The following is a 16,367-nucleotide window of genomic DNA, read 5'->3' on the forward strand; positions in this document are numbered from 1 at the left end:
CAGTCTTAGAGAAATGATGCCAACAGTTCGACCAAGCCCGCACACACAAACACAGATGATGCTGTTCGGGAAGTCAAGATCCTGCGCTTTGCTGTTTCCATCTTCTCTGTAAGCTGCAAGTAAATTTGGTGGGGGGGGGGGGGGGGAGAGATTTTCCAACGACTAGGATGTTCACACGATGGTTTTAAAATGGCTTCGTGATCAAGCAGCGGGTTTCTGTTGTTGCGAAACTGAACGTTTGGTAGAACATTCTGACAGTTGTTTAGAAAGACTTGGTGACTGTTGAAAAACAGTGACATATATCTGAGGCACTTTGAATTATGGTGCATCAGTAATAATGTATAACTTACTTTCTGAAGTCCCCTCGTACAACAGGCTTCATGTCAAGTTTACATAAAGAGATATGAGGCGAATAAATGGGTAGGGAATTTGTCGGTCTGATGCAGACATGACTCAGGTATAAACAAATTTCTGTTTTGGTTATGTCTGTTTACGTTGCGTAACGCTTTAAGTCAGGTAATTCAGTGGATTACACTTGCTCATGCGTTTTTTAAAACTGATAGTGTTCTGCCTTTCTCTCTAATGGATGAGCACCAACACCGTACCATCACTATTTTTTTTTTCTTGGGATGTTAATCAACAGTTGGTGAATGTTTCAGCTCATTTCTTTCAGAAGCTAAGAAATTGACGGCTGAATTTAAACGTAGCTATTATTCTCTGGAATATGATTCATGTGAAGGGCATCCCAAAAACACACCAACCACAAATTAAACCATTGAGAAGTTGGACAGTATACTTTACATCTCAAAATTTAGCTCGGACTTACACGTGATTGAATTTCAATTCTAGTACATAAATTACTCTCATCAATATCTTTATTTGTCCTTCTACTACATCTTAATAACTATTTTACTTCCATCTCCATGTGGATTGATTTAACTTAACGTAATACATATTGTTTGGCAAACAGTTTTCTGCGCAACCTGTGGTAATGTCTGGCAGCTGTTAGACAGTAAGGTAAAGGCTACAGCAGCTGTAGATACGAATTTTGCAGACTTTCTAGAACCGCGCTTCGGCGATGGATTTTTTTTTATTAAAGGTGGAATGTACTTGTGCAGAAAAAAGATTAGAAAAAATGCAATGACCTGAGACAAGATTACGCGGAAATATGTGAAATTTCTTCCTAAAAGAACGCAATCTCTCTTTGCTGGGACGAAAGATTTTCTAATTTCTGTGGTAAACTAAACGACTCTTTAACGATCAAGGTAGTTCAATAAATATTTCTCATCACATTACTGAGACAGCTTGTTTTGCAAACATACCTCTTTCTTTAAATTATTTGCACCAATGAGAAGATAAAGCAGTTCGTTTGTGTGGTAGCTGAAGCGCTGCGGACACGAGTTACTATATCCGGTGTCTCCCCCTTTCGGAGTGAAATCGACCGCACCGTTCATGGGGGAAACCACAATTGGGGGACGTCTGTGGGGCACCAACACTTTGGTTTTCCCGATTACAAGTACAGCGTGATGCGGGCGCAATGAATGACTCTCCTGGTTGCTAAACTGGCGCTCAAAGGAAAACGATTACAAACACCACCTTTTACTGTCTTGCGCGGGTCGTTATCGTTGTGCCATTTCGTAAACCACCTTAGGGTTCAGTTTTGGCAGCTAGCGTGACGGTAGAGCGTGTAATTTATATTTGAATTCCTCGTTATTACGAGTGTTCTAAGACTACTGAAGTACGACGAGTGTGATTGCTCATATGCTTCTGTAGACATTTGGTTTAGTTTAGTGATGTGTTCATGATATCAGGCCAAAATTTTCATTGCAGATATTGCGGAAATGGAAAATTTTATCGATGTGCGGTTTTCACAGAATGCATTGGTAGTCGGGGGCCTGAGTTTTTAGCCAGTAAACAGACTGTAATAATTCTTAGAAAGAGTATTTTTTGCAAACATACACTTTTTAAAAATGGAACAATGCTTATTGTTGACGGACTAAAAGTAGGTTAAATTAGAATGTCGGTGACGTTTGTTACACGATTCTAGTGCCAGTCGTTTACGAGATATTGTATTTTGAGAAGTTCCTACACCGACAGTTGTTTGTGCCATTCAACCTGCGTAGTTGCTAGGTCCGGCGTTGTTAGGTTTGCTTACAGTGTGTTTGTGTGTTCCTTGAGTGCATTGCGACGTGCTAGCCAGTTAGTGTGTGACAGTCCAAGCAGGGCCATGTTTGTGGTGTAGCCAGCCGCTGTGGGAGAGCGGTTCTAGGCCCTTCAGTCCGGAACCGCGCTGCTGCTACGGTCGCAGGTTCGAATACTGCCTCGGGCATGGATGTGTGTGGTGTCGTTAGGTTAGTTAGGTTTAAGTAGTTCTAAGTCTAAGGGAATGATGACCTCGGATGTTAAGTCTCATAGTGCTTACAAGGGAACCTCCCCATCGCACCCCCTTCAGATTTAGTTATAAGTTGGCACAGTGGATAGGCCTTGAAAAACTGAACACAGATCAATCGAGAAAACAGGAAGAAGTTGTGTGGTACTATGAAAAAAAAAAATAAGCAAAATTTACAAACTGAGTAGTCCATGTGTAAGATAGGCAACATCGAGGAAAAGTGTAACCTCAGGAGCGCCGTGGTCCCGTGGTTAGCGTGAGCAGCTGCGGAATGACAGGTCCTTGGTTCAACTCTTACCTCGAAGGGAAAATTTATTTTCGCAAAGTTATGATCTGTCCGTTCGTTCATTGACGTCTCTGTTCACTGTAATAAGTTTAGCGCCTGTGTTTTGCGACCGCACCGCAAAACCGTGCGATTATTTGACGAAAAGTCGTGCCTCTCCAATGGGAACCGAAAACATTTGCTCGCAAGGTCATAGGTCAACCGATTCCTCCACAGGAAAACACGTCTGATATATTCTATTCGACACTGGTGACGGCATGTGCGTCACATGACAGGAATATGTTGTCGACCCACCTAACTTGTACACTTGGCGAATGGGTAAAAAGATTCTTGTACCTTGCCCGATTTAGGTTTTCTTGTGGATGTGATAATCACTCCCAAAAAAGTGATGAAAACATAAGAGTTTGTCACATAAACTGCAACAAATGAATGCAACAGTTTCACAGTCGCACAGTTTTCCCTGTAATCTGTCGAAACATACGTTTTTAACGTTTTCAAATATTTCCTAGTGTAGACCGCCAAATCCTGCATATGTTCAAGCAAATCTGACCATGTCCTGGAATTTTGGAGAGCGAAGTTGATTATATAAAAAATTAAAACATCTTTCTCGAGGGAAGACTTAAGACTTCAACCAAGGACCTCTCATTCCGCTGCTGCTCACGCTAACCACGGAACCACGGCGCTCCTCAGTTCACGTTCTCCTTAACGTCGCCTATCTTACACATGGACTACTCAGTTTGTATATTTTGCTTATTTTTTTCATAGTTCGACACAACTTCTTCTTGTTTTCTCGATTGATCTGTGTTCAGTTTTTCAAGGCCTGTCCACTATGCCAACTTATAAGTAAATCTGAAGGGGTACGATGGGGAGGTTCCCTTGTTAGTGCCATTTGAACCATTTGTCGTCGTGTATGGAGAGTGTAGTAAGAATGCAGTCCGTTATTATACCGTATATGCGGCAATATATTCCATTAGACGCCAACCACCTCGGCAATTATTTATCATCTTCTTCAACCAGTTACGTGAAAGTGGTATTGCGACACTTTAGACGAGTGGTCTAGCGGTTCTAGGCGCTACAGTCTGGAACCGCGCGGCCGCTACAGTCGCAAGTTCGAATCCTGCCTCGGGCATGGATGTGTCTGATGTCCTTAGGTTAGTTAGGTTTAAGTAGTTCTAAGTTATAGGAGACTGATGACCTCAGAAGTTAACTCTCATACTGCTCAGAGTCATTTGAAGCATTTGACTCTTAGACAACGTAACCGAAGGAAACAAGTGACGGCGGAAGAGAAGGAAAATAACGTTTTTGCTGCTGTTGCCCTCACGATAGCTCCCGCACCGTCGCACGAGGAACTGACATGACTCAGGTAAGTTCAAATGGCTCTGAGCACTATGGGACTTAACATCTTAGGTCATTAGTCCCCTAGAACTTAGAACTACTTAAACCTAACTAACCTAAGGACATCACACACATCCATGCTCAAGGCAGGATTCGAACCTGCGACCTTAGCAGTCCCGCGGTTCCGGACTGCAGCATCTAGAACCGCACGGCCACCACGGCCTGTGAGTCAGGTAAGTGCCCTACCCATCCTCCATCGACATAGGTTCCGTCCCTACCAATACCTTTTCATCAAGAGCTGCATGAAAACAATTATAAGTGTTAACTTCTGTACATGGGCATTAAAACAGGATACTCCAGACGTATCATGTGTCTCGTTTAGTGATGAACCCACATTTACCGAAGTCCAGTGGGACCGCCGAAACATGCGCTATTGCTGTGCTGACAATTCCCGTTGTCTTCGCCTGGTGGAACGTCAGCGTTTATGGAGTATAAACGTGTGGTGTGGGATAGTAAACCGTCAGCTCATAGGCCCGACTTTCAGGGACAGAACGCTGAATGCGCGCAAGTTCGCAGCATCCCAACAGATTACCTTCCCAGGATGCTAGAATACGTTCCTCTGCAGACTAGGAGGAAGTTGTGGTATCAACATGATGGCTGTACAGCCCATAGTGCACGAGTTTCCGTTTCGTCAGATTAGAAGCAGAGGACCTGTACCTCGGCCGCGCCGTTCCCCGGATTTGAGCCTGTACACTTTTTTCTGTAGAGAAAGATGAAAGAAGCTGTCTACAAGGATATACCAAGTACGTGCGACGGTATGCAACGATGTTTTATGCAGCCTGCTCGGCCACCTCCTGTGAAATGCTAGCACGTGTGCTGCAGTCGTTCCTTACCAGTCTGGAAGCGTATGTTGCCACTGCAGGTGGTTATTTTGATTACAATCTGTGATGGTCAGTTGTCTCGTTACTGGTCAGAATCCACCTAACTACTGTATGGACTTGTGTGGTTCTTTAGTGTGCTTATCACAGGTATTGTACAAGTGTCGGTGTTGGAACTTTTCAAAATACGATGTCTCGTAAACGACTTGCACTATAATCCTGCAACAAACACCACTGACATTCTAATTTACCCTATTTGTAGTTCTTTAAGGTCAATAAGCATTGTTCCTTTTAAAGAAGTTTTTAAAATGGACACACCACCATTTGACTGTATTGGTATTCTTTTTAATTACGACTCAGGTTTGCCGGCCAGAGTGGCCGAGCGGTTCTAGGCGCTACAGTCTGGAACCGCGCGATCGGCACGGTCACAGGTTCGAATCCTGCCTCGCCCATGGATGTGTGTGCTGTCCTTAGGTTAGTTAGGTTTAAGTAGTTCTACGTTCTAGGGGACTGATGACCTCAGATGTTAAGTCCCATAGTGGTCAGAGCCATTTGAACGACTCAGGTTTCGGCCTTTTATGCTATTTTCAAGTGAATGAGTTTATTTCAGGACATCAGGATCTGGTATTTCGTGGGGAGCCAGTATTTTCTTAATTTATGGCCAATTTTGAGCTTGATGTCCTGCAAGATATGTTAATGACATAAACTCAGTCACTTGAAAATGGTATAAAAGGCTGAAACCTGAGTCGTAATTAAAAAAAAATACAGCAAATGGCGGTGTGCATTTAAAAATTATTGTGCGACTGTTGCTCAACAACATCAAAAACTGTTTTAAAAAATGTGTATGACTGCACAAAAAATACACTGACTGGCTAACAATACGAGCCCCGGACTACCAATCGATTTTGTGAAAAGCGCACAACAATAGCGCTTTCTATTTCCACAGTATTTGCGGTCCAAGTTTTAGGTGAGACAACATTTGGTCCGAATGAAGTGCGTCTCATATTTGCCTTATAATTTTATAAAGAGGCCACATCTACGACACTACAGTCAAGTGAGATGACATAGTGACTACGCACTTCTTTCGTGGCTCAAATTCCGTGGAGTTCTGTAAGCTTTACCTAAAATGTCGGAGTCGAATTCGGAACTGTTTTATTACGTAAAATCCCGACTGATTGTTTCTCCAATCCTGTGAAGTCTAAGAGTGCTAAGCCTTGTCTAATGGTTCCACTATCTTAAAGCCGTTTAGATGAGAAAACAATGAGTCGAATTGGCAGCAAGAGCAAGAATGTAATCGAATGCCCAAAAGAAGAGAGATATCAGAGGATGTGCTGCTGTGACTTTCAGTATTCTGTGAGGGTGTAAGGTCTCTGCCTGCCCCCGCCCCATCCCCTTTTTTTCACTCTACAGCATGTAGAACGTAAGAGACACGCTACAAAAATGACAAAGTATCAGTGTTGACTTACATGGGGGGAAACTGCCTCTCCTATCCAGGATAGTCAATGCTGGTGGACAGGCCATTGACGTCATACACGGTTTATGCGTGAGAAAAATGACAGATTTTTTATCTATTCTCAGCATTATGGACGTATAATTTGCTGTTAACAGTAACTCTTGTGTTGATAGTAAATTATTAGTTGTCTTAGACGATTATCAGATTCAGTTTGAAATTTCGGTGTCCCTGCGGGGTAATAATTCAGGAAGATAAGCCACTTTCAATGTGGACCTGTGACATCATCAACAGTTAACAGAGTGCGAAGTTGATGCAGGATTTTAGTAAGGACGTAACTACTTCGTCGCCAGTGCACGCTATAATTGTTACAGGTATCGGCGAGCAAGTCGCAGCTGCCTCGCTCCCCAATCGATGTTCGCGCTGCCTGGTGATTGTCTGTTCTGCATAAGATACAACCACCTCAAAGAAAACCTGTTAGAAGCGACACACTGCAGCATCGTAAATAATGAAAATGCATTTAAATACATATTTTGCAGATCGCTGTGAAGTTCATGGCAAACGATACTTCCAACTGAGACGAGTGTTGGATTTTCCTTCCATTCCATTCGTGTATGGAGCGCGGGAAAATGACTGTTTAAATTGTCTCTGCACACGCAGTAACCAGCCACACGCACGTGAGCGATACATAGGGTGCTGTAGTATGCCATTAGGTTCTTCATCGAACACTAGTTTTGAACCTTTGTGAGTATAATTGTGATGGGACAATCGACGTCTGTCTTTAACCGTGTGCCAATTCAGTTTTTTTTAAGCATTTTATGGACACACCCCTGTGAGTGAAGCAAACATGTACTGTAATTAGTTCGTAGTGGCCTTCTCTGTACACATTCAGTATTCCTCTTATTCTCATTACACACTTGAGCTATATTCTGAGATGGGATGGACAAGTGTAAGCTATTTTCTATGTAGACTGCATTTTCCCAGTATCTTGCCAGTGAATAGAAGTTTTCATCTGTTTTACCTGCGACTAATACTACGTCACCGTTCCATTTCATATCCCTACAATTTGACACCCAGGTATTTCTATGAATTGAATGATTCCGATTATGGCTCATTGATGATTGGTCATATATAGCACAGTGAATATTTTTACATTTCTGAACTTTTAAAGCAGTTACCCAATTTCTGCACCATTTTGAAATCTTATCATAATCTGCGTCGATATTTGTGTACTATTTTTTTCAGACAGTAATTCATAACAGATAACTGCAAAAACACTTTTACTTATAATATTATCTGCCAGGTCATTAACACGAAAAGCAACGATACCATTACACTTCCCCAGGGCAGACCTAAAGTTAAATCTACTTTTGTCGATGACTCGCCAACCAAGATGACATGTCGCGTCCTCTCTATTAACAAATCCTCAACAGACAGCGTTGTTCACAAAAATCCAAAATGATCGCAGACTCATTCAGGAAATTCATTTACTCTAATAATCTTCAATCTAATCACAAATTTTGTTTGATACCTAATATGATCGTACTTTTGAAGTGGACTGAGTCAATTTTTATTTCAATCATGAAATACTGCATCGGTGAGATATGTGAGAAAGCGCCAGTTGGATTCCGCCTATCCGATGTTTCCGGAATAAATGCTGGATAGAAATAAAATACTTTTCATCTTTCCCTGCGTGTGTGGCTTCTCGTTTAGCGGTATCTGGCAGTTGTTACGGATTATCTAGTTGGCGATGCTAGTAGCAACGCTGAAAAGAAAAGTTCCGCGGGATATAATGTTTGCTTATGTCTATATATTAGTGAAAGTGACAACAATATTTCAATACGTAATGTACAGCACATCAAGCGTACTTTCAGTACAAAAGTATGCTGCTGCTTGTACAGCACATCAAGGGTACTTTCAATACAAAAGTAAAGATAAAAGACTAAGAGGTGTGATGGATAATGTGAAGTTAAATTAATGTAATATATCATTTTCGTGCCTGTTGAGTGAATCGTTCGAAGCGGCAGCTATCAGACTCGTACTTTAATTGTGGCGAGGTTATTCCTTTGGGATCGGTTGGTAGGACATGTTCTGAGGCATCAAGGGATCACCAATTTAGTATTGGAGGGCAACGTGGAGGGTAAAAATCATAGAGGGAGACCAAGAGATGAATACACTAAGCAGATTCAGAATGATGTAGGTTGTAGTAGGTACTGGGAAATGAAGAAGCTTGCATCAAACCAGTTTCTGGACTGAAGACAAAAACAACAGCAACAACAACATACTCTATGTAGGCAGTCTTAAACTTTACGAATTTTGTAAATGTAATATTTCCAGAAATGAGGCATTTTCAACATGCCATCAACCAAACATATTTTTTCCCATAGAGAGACGTTTGCATTAACCATTTTCATTTTGTTTGTTTGTTTAAATTAGTAATGATGTATGTGCCAATCTCACTATGGTAGCAAACAACCAGAGATGTTTTGGCTTCGAACAATGTCATATGCAGTTCTCTTAATATTCATCTTTTCTCAAACCACCTAATGTGCAGTATATATATTAAACATTGTTCTCCAGCATAGAGCTCCATACACCCATTTTCGCTGTGAACTTAAAAAAAAAAAAAAAGTGATGAAACTCGTGTAAAGTAATGACATAGGGACTGCAACGACCTCTGTTAAGGGTCTGTGTTTCGATGGAGATACTACCTGGGCTTCCCCCCCCCCCCCCCCCCCCCGCCCCCCTCTCCTCCCTGATTAAAAAAAGTCTTTTGCTACCCCTAAGCGTCGAAAAAAGTTATTTTGTAAACAAGCCCATTACTTCCAAAGATCGTACTTCTGCTACTACCATCATTTAACACCCATACCTGGTCCATTCTAAAATGGCGTGTGGAAAGAATGTCCGTTGGTAAACCACTGTATTAGCTCAATTTTCTCGTTGTCGTCATTTCGCGAGAAATGTGTGGAAGGACGTTATATGTTGTCAAGACTTTTTTCTTATTAGTAAACCACTCCTTGATGCACAGAGTCTCCCTCGTAGTGTTTACCAATGAAGTTCATTTATCATCTTAGGCTGACTCAACGATCCTTTGACAAAACGCTTCGTTCTTTGTTGGATCTTGTCTACATCTTCTACTATTCTGACCTGATAGAGGTCGAAGACTGACGAGCAGTACTAAAATCGGTCGAACAAGTGGTTTGTAAGCTACTTCTTTTGTGGATGGATTAGATTTACTTAAGATTCTTCCAATGATCCTCAAGATTGCATCTCCTATTCCTAGTATTTGCTTTGTGCACTCAGTCCACTTTAGATTGTTCTGCATAGTTACTTCCCGACATTTTGTGACTGCTACTGTTTCTAGGGATTTGTCAACAATCGTGCAATACAACAGTTGCAGCTCTCTTTGCCTGTTTATATGCAGTGCATTACATTTATTCATGTCCAGCTCCAATGTCCATACCGTACAGTAATCGTGAATACTCTGCAGGCCTTCCTGTAAATCAATACACCCTTCTGCTGTTGCAGACCTCCTACAAAGAACAATCTACGTCTACATCCAAACACATATTCCGCAAACCATTGTAAATTCATAGTCGAGGGGGGTGGGGTGGTACAGCATAACAGTGTTATTGATTTTCATTCCTATTCCACACATTTAAGATCAAGGAAAAATTGTCTATATGCCTCTGTACACAACATAATTTCTTTTGTCTTAGTCTTATGAAAGCTGTTCCAGACATACTATGGTGGTGGCTGGAGTTTCGAGCACTATCCATTGGATCATTTACATTGATGCGGCAGCTTTGCAGGTCAACCACAGCCAACCACATAACACAGTGTTATCAGTGACAATGTTTTTTTTCCCTTAAGTTATCTATCAGCCAGGCATCTACTGTTGCTTTATGTAGCCATTCCACTTTAGGTCAGTCCAGATGCTTACTCCTTGGTATGTTACAGTAGTTAATGTTCCAGTAGTAGTCTAAGAGAACATACTGGAGTGCGCACAGTATTTTACGTTGTTTTATGTCAAGTAACCAGTCATCGAGCAGTGTTTTTCAAACCATTTCTTTCAGGAAGATAGAAGGAAAGCCATATGTATCGGGTGATTAAAAAGTCAGTATAAATTTGAAAACTTAATAAACCACGGAATAATTGACACACGTGCTTGGAATGACATGGGGTTTTATTAGAACCTAAAAAAAAAAACAAAGTTCACAAAATGTCCGACAGATGGCGCTGGACAGCAAAAAGTCAGTGACTGTGCATGACAATCGTGTATAAAAGGAGCTGTAATGGGAGCGAGAATCGGTCCCCGGACTCGCACACGTTACGTGGACTTTCGCGCGCCGGAGATCATCGCCATCAGTGTCTAGTGTGTGCCGTCGTGTTTAGTGTTCAGTGTTCACCGTCGCACTCCATCGTTCACCTGTGCCATCGCCATCTTCAGTGTTTGTGCGTCGTGTCAACAGCTTGTAGTGTGGATTGTCGTCGAGTGTGGACGGCTCCGTGTTTGTCTTTATGTGTCTACTGTTTTATTACCCGCCGTTATGTCACTTATGTGTATTCTTTCCGTTCTTTATTTATCTATTCTATGGCTGAAGAGCGGCGTAACATGCTGCTGACAGCCTGCCTGTTTGTACGGGTTTGAAAATAACAATAAAGAAAAAAAAGAGCGAGAATCAGATGCGCCAGCAATCGCAGCATGCTGACGTTACTTGAAAAGGCGATTTTAGTGAAGCTGTATTATCAGAATGGGCAATGTGCTAGTTCAGCGTTACGATCCTATCTCCATAGGAAGGGGATTCGAACGGGTAAATGTCCGTTTACAAATGCAGTTGTGGCGAGAATGATTTCGAAGTTCGAAGCCACGGGTTGTTTAGACGATAGACCCCGTAGTGGCCGACCGAGCACAAGGCGTAATGCTGCTAAGACAGTTCAGGAAGAAATGGAGACTGTAGCGGGTTCGTCTATGCACGGGGACGTCAGCGCTCGTGCAGTCGCACGTCGCACCGGCATTCCATACACTACTGTTTGGTTGGCACTGAGGCGTACGTACCCTCCGATGTTATCTGTACAAAATCCATCGGCACCATGAACTGTTACCTGGCAATTTATTGAAGCAGGGGCATTTGCGGTATGGGCATTTCAAAAGATGGCGGAAGATGATGATTGGTTGAGTAACGTGTTGTGGTCCGACGAAGCTCATTTCACGCTCCAAAGGTCTGTCAACGCCCACAAGTGCACAATTTGGGCTACCGAAAATCCTAGAGCTGTCGTGGAAACTCCATTGCACGACGAGAAAGTCACGGTATGGGTTGGATTTACCACATCTACCGTTATCGGACCTTTTTTCTTCGAGGAAATGCGTGATTATGGTTTTGTAACTGCTACCGTGACGAGTGAGAGGTACACCGATATGTTACAGAATCGCATCGTCCCCAGCCTGGCTGATAAACACCTGCTGGAACGTACGATGTTTATGCAGGATGGCGCTCCACCCCATATTGCTAGACGCCTGAAAGATCTCTTGCGCGGGTCGTTTGGTGATGATCGTGTGCTCAGCCGCCACTTTCGTCATGCTTGGCCTCCAAGGTCCCCAGACCTCAGTCCGTGCGATTATTGGCTTTGGGGTTACCTGTACTCGCAAGTGTATCGTGATCGACCGACATCTCTAGGCATGCTGAAAGACAACATCCGACGCTAATGCCTCACCATAGCTCCGGACATGCTTTACAGTGCTGTGCACAACATTATTCCTCGACTGCCGCTATTGTTGAGGAATGATGGTGGATATATTGAGCATTTCCTGTAAAGAACATCGTCTTTGCTTTGTCTTACTTTGTTATGCCACTTATTGCTATTCTGATCAGATGAAACGCTATCTGTCTGAAATTTTTTGAACTTTTGTTTTTTTCTTGGTTCTAATAAAACCCCATGTCATTCCAAGCATGTGTGTCAATTTGTTCCTCTCTAACTACATTATTCCGTGATTTATTCAGTTTTCAAATTTATACTGACTTTCTGATCACTCGGTATATTCACGACTCCCTGCTGCCAGCAGTTAAGCTTGTTTACGTTTATACTTACATTACTTGAGGGTTAAGGTCCCTAATGATAAGTTACGGTCATCACCTTTCCATCCAATTGTCACAACTCTAAAACCGCCTTATACGCGCATATTGTTTTCGTAACGCATTTAGTATTCTCCTAATGCAATGCAATGTTCCCTGATCGTGTGAAGTGGTTCCATACAGCAGTATAAAATGGCAGAAATATAGCTGTGAAACGGATGTGCTATTTTATGCGAAGATGTAAACAGCAGTTATTAATGTACGTACGAGGGACGTTAAGTAATTAATGCAACACTTTTTTTCGGCCAGCTTACGTTGAAAAATGCAGAATTTGTTGTGAGACATCTTGGAAATTTTCGCTTCAGCGCCTTTAGTTTCATGAAGTTCCGATAGGTGACAGTGCTATAAGCAGCCTTCAAAATAGCTTCTGTGACGGAGGAGAGCTCCAATCAAAGAACTGTCATTGAGTTTCTTTTGGCGGAAAACTAGAGCGTCGCAGCTGTTCATTGGTGCTTGTATAGTATGTACGGAGACCTGGAAGTGAAAATAAGCGCGATGAGTCGTTGTGCGAGGCGCCCGTCGTCATCGCAACAAGGTCGCGCAAAACCTCCCGCATGCCGGCCGGTCGCACACAGCTGTCATGTAATGTTGGAACGTGAGGGCACACCCATTCGAGGTGATCGACAGATCACAATCAAACACTTCGCTGCTCAGCTGGACTTATCTGCTGGTAGTGCTGGCACATTCTCCCAACAGTTGGGGTACTCAAAGCTGTGTTGTCAGCGGGGTTCCTCTTCCGTCTAACAGAAGACCATAAAGAACAACGAAGGACCATCTGTGTGAAGCTGCTTGCGCGTTACGAGGCTGAGTATGACAATTTTTTGTCGATCATCGTCACAGGCGAGACTGTGCTACACCAGCTGTCCTCCGTGTTTTGGGACTGTGAAGTGGTTATTCTATTTGATGTTCTCCCTCGTGGTGCAACTATCGACTCTGGAATCTACCTTGCTATCATCAGGAAAACGGAGAAACGACTTCAGCGTGCTCGTTCGTATCCTCAAAAATGCGAACGAAGTTCTCCCCCTCCATGACAACGCAAGGCCTCGCACATACCTGCACACTCGAAAAGAGCTCGCAAAACTTAATTGGACTGTTCTTTCTCATTCACCCTTCAGCCTGGATCTCGCACTTTCGGATATCCATCTGTTTTGCTCAGTGAAGGATGCACTCCGTAGGAGGCAGTACGTGGATGACGGGGAAAGGTCAAGACGTTGGCTTCAACATCGACCTGTAAACTGGTACCATGCGAGCATACAAGCCTTTCCAGTGACGTGGAGTAATGCCGTCTCATTGGACGGAGATTATGTTGAAAAACAGCGCTTTGTATCCGAAGAGTGGTGTACTGGAGTCCTGGAAAAAAACCCAACGTGCTTTCAGAAAAAGGAGTATTGCATTACTTACCGAACGCCCCTCGTACTTCGAATTTGCGTATACTAACGAAGAGAGGTGACAACTACACCAGTTAAATGTTTGTGTGGTAGAGTATTCTCAGTTCTAAGGATTGTAAGCATTATCGCCTGATATTGTATTTCTCTGTTGAATATATAAATATTTTGTGACAAGTCTCGCATAAATCTCATAGTTTGACCATGGCATATATTGGTCAAACTATCAGGACCGTGGAGGACCGATGTACTGAGCATAAACGGCACACACGATTACAGCAGCCAAGAAGATTGCTTGGATACTGGTTACCCCATGTTATATAATAACATCGAGATATTGGCATGAACGTCCAGCTACTGGGTCAGTGTTATTAAGGAGACAGTTGAGATTAATTTAGCAAGCAACCTCGTTAACAGGGACGGTTTTTTTGGTTTAAACTCTCTCTACCTTGTCAAAAATCAGAGGGACAGTGTCAATGCTACCTCATCTGCGAATTCATAGTCTCACTATCGACAGCTCTGACGTCTGTCATCTTTGGTGGCACTAGTGTTCAGTGTTTGTTTTATATTTCCTGTATCAGTCCGAGAAACGATGTTTTAAATTTGTTTACGTACGTCGCCAGTCCGTTGCAGTTGCCTTGAAAATGGCGGGGTGTTCTCCCGCTGAAATATCGGCGGTCACTGATAGTGTTACCTGGCTGAATTCCCGGAAGTTATTTGAAAATGAGTAACGTGTGTACCAACTTTTGGTTGAAGTCGATCCAGTAGTTTCGTAAAAGTTTAAAATTATGTGTAACGTTTGTTGCAAGTGATTTCGTGTTCTCATTCTCAAATACTAGGTCAATAAAGTCTGGACATTGGCACGTCTTGGATTAGATTTCTTCTCCCCCCCCCCCCCCCCCCCAACCCCATTGATAGGCAGGTTGTTCTTATCCAAACAGCGCTCTTAACAGGCAGTATGCGATTCATATGCCAAATCTGGTTCAAATCGGCTAAGCCGTTTAGAAGGAACATACAGATATTCTTATGTGTGTATGGATTCACCCACTGAAAGAACTCGATGTGGACTGATTCGTATAGCACGGATCTAACGAACTACTTCTTATTACATTTGAATTATGTAAATATCCAAAGCAAGTTCTTTCCTATACAAATGGCTAATTCAGGCTTGCGGCGGAAACGTTGACGACAATTTATAATTATGATTCAACTGTTCTCTTTCCATTTCATTTATTACTGTTAACATTAAGACACTTTACAATGATTGTTCAAATTGTCTCTTTTCATTTTTTGTATTATAAACTGGCTTTTCGACTAGAGTAATAACAATGTACAATACCAGTCATAAAAAAGCAGATTGAGTGCTTTCGTGACGGAAGGACTTTTATCTGCTTAGCTTGTAATCACCTGAAAAAATGACATTTTTGGATCTACAGTTAGTAAGATTAAAGAATAATCATATTACTAAATAAAGGGTTATAAATAGAAAATCAAATAGGCGTAATGCAGGAGTAGGTTTAATAACGAATAAAAAAATAGGAGTACGGGTAAGCTACTACAAACAGCATAGTGAACGCATTATTGTGGCCAAGATAGACACGAAGCCCATGCCTACTACAGTAGTACAAGTTTATATGCCAACTAGCTCTACGAATGACGAAGAAGTTGATGAAATGTATGATGAGATAAAAGAAATTACTCAGGTAGTGAAGGGAGACGAAAATTTAATAGTCATGGGTGACGAATTCGATAGTAGGGAAAGGAAGAGAAGGAAACGTAGTAGGTGAATATGGACTGGGGTTAAGAAATGAAAGAGGAAGCCGCCTGGTAGAATTTAGCACAGAGCATAACTTAATCATAGCTAACACTTGTCCGCAGCTCGTGGTCGTGCGGTAGCGTTCTCGCTTCCCACGCCCGGGTTCGATTCCCGGCGGGGTCAGGGATTTTCTCTGCCTCGTGATGACTGGGTGTTGTGTGATGTCCTTAGGTTAGTTAGGTTTAAGTAGTTCTAAGTTGTAGGGGACAGATGACCATAGATGTTAAGTCCCATAGAGCTCAGAGCCATTTGAACCATTTTAGCTAACACTTGGTTCAAGAATCATGAAAGAAGGTTGTATACATGGAAGAACCCTGGAGATACTAAAAGGTATCAGATAGAATATATAATGGTAAGAGAGAGATTTAGGAACCAGGTTTTAAATTGTAAGAAATTTCCAGGGGCAGATGTGGACTCTGACCACAATCTATTGGTTATTAACTGTAGATTAAAACTGAAGAAACTGCAAAAATGTGGGAAATTAAGGAGATGGGACCTGGATAAACTGACAGAACCAGAGGTTGTAGAGTTTCAGGAAGAGCATTAGGGAACAATTGAAAGGAATGGAGGAAAGAAATACAGTAGAGAGGCAGAAGAGGATCAAGTAGGTAAAAAGACGAGGGCTAGTAGAAATCCTTGGGTAACAGAAGAAATATTGAATTTAATTGATGAAAGGATAAAATATAAAATTGCAGTA

This window comes from Schistocerca gregaria, chromosome 5, assembly GCF_023897955.1.
Source record: "Schistocerca gregaria isolate iqSchGreg1 chromosome 5, iqSchGreg1.2, whole genome shotgun sequence".
Taxonomy (NCBI): Eukaryota; Metazoa; Arthropoda; class Insecta; order Orthoptera; family Acrididae; genus Schistocerca; species Schistocerca gregaria.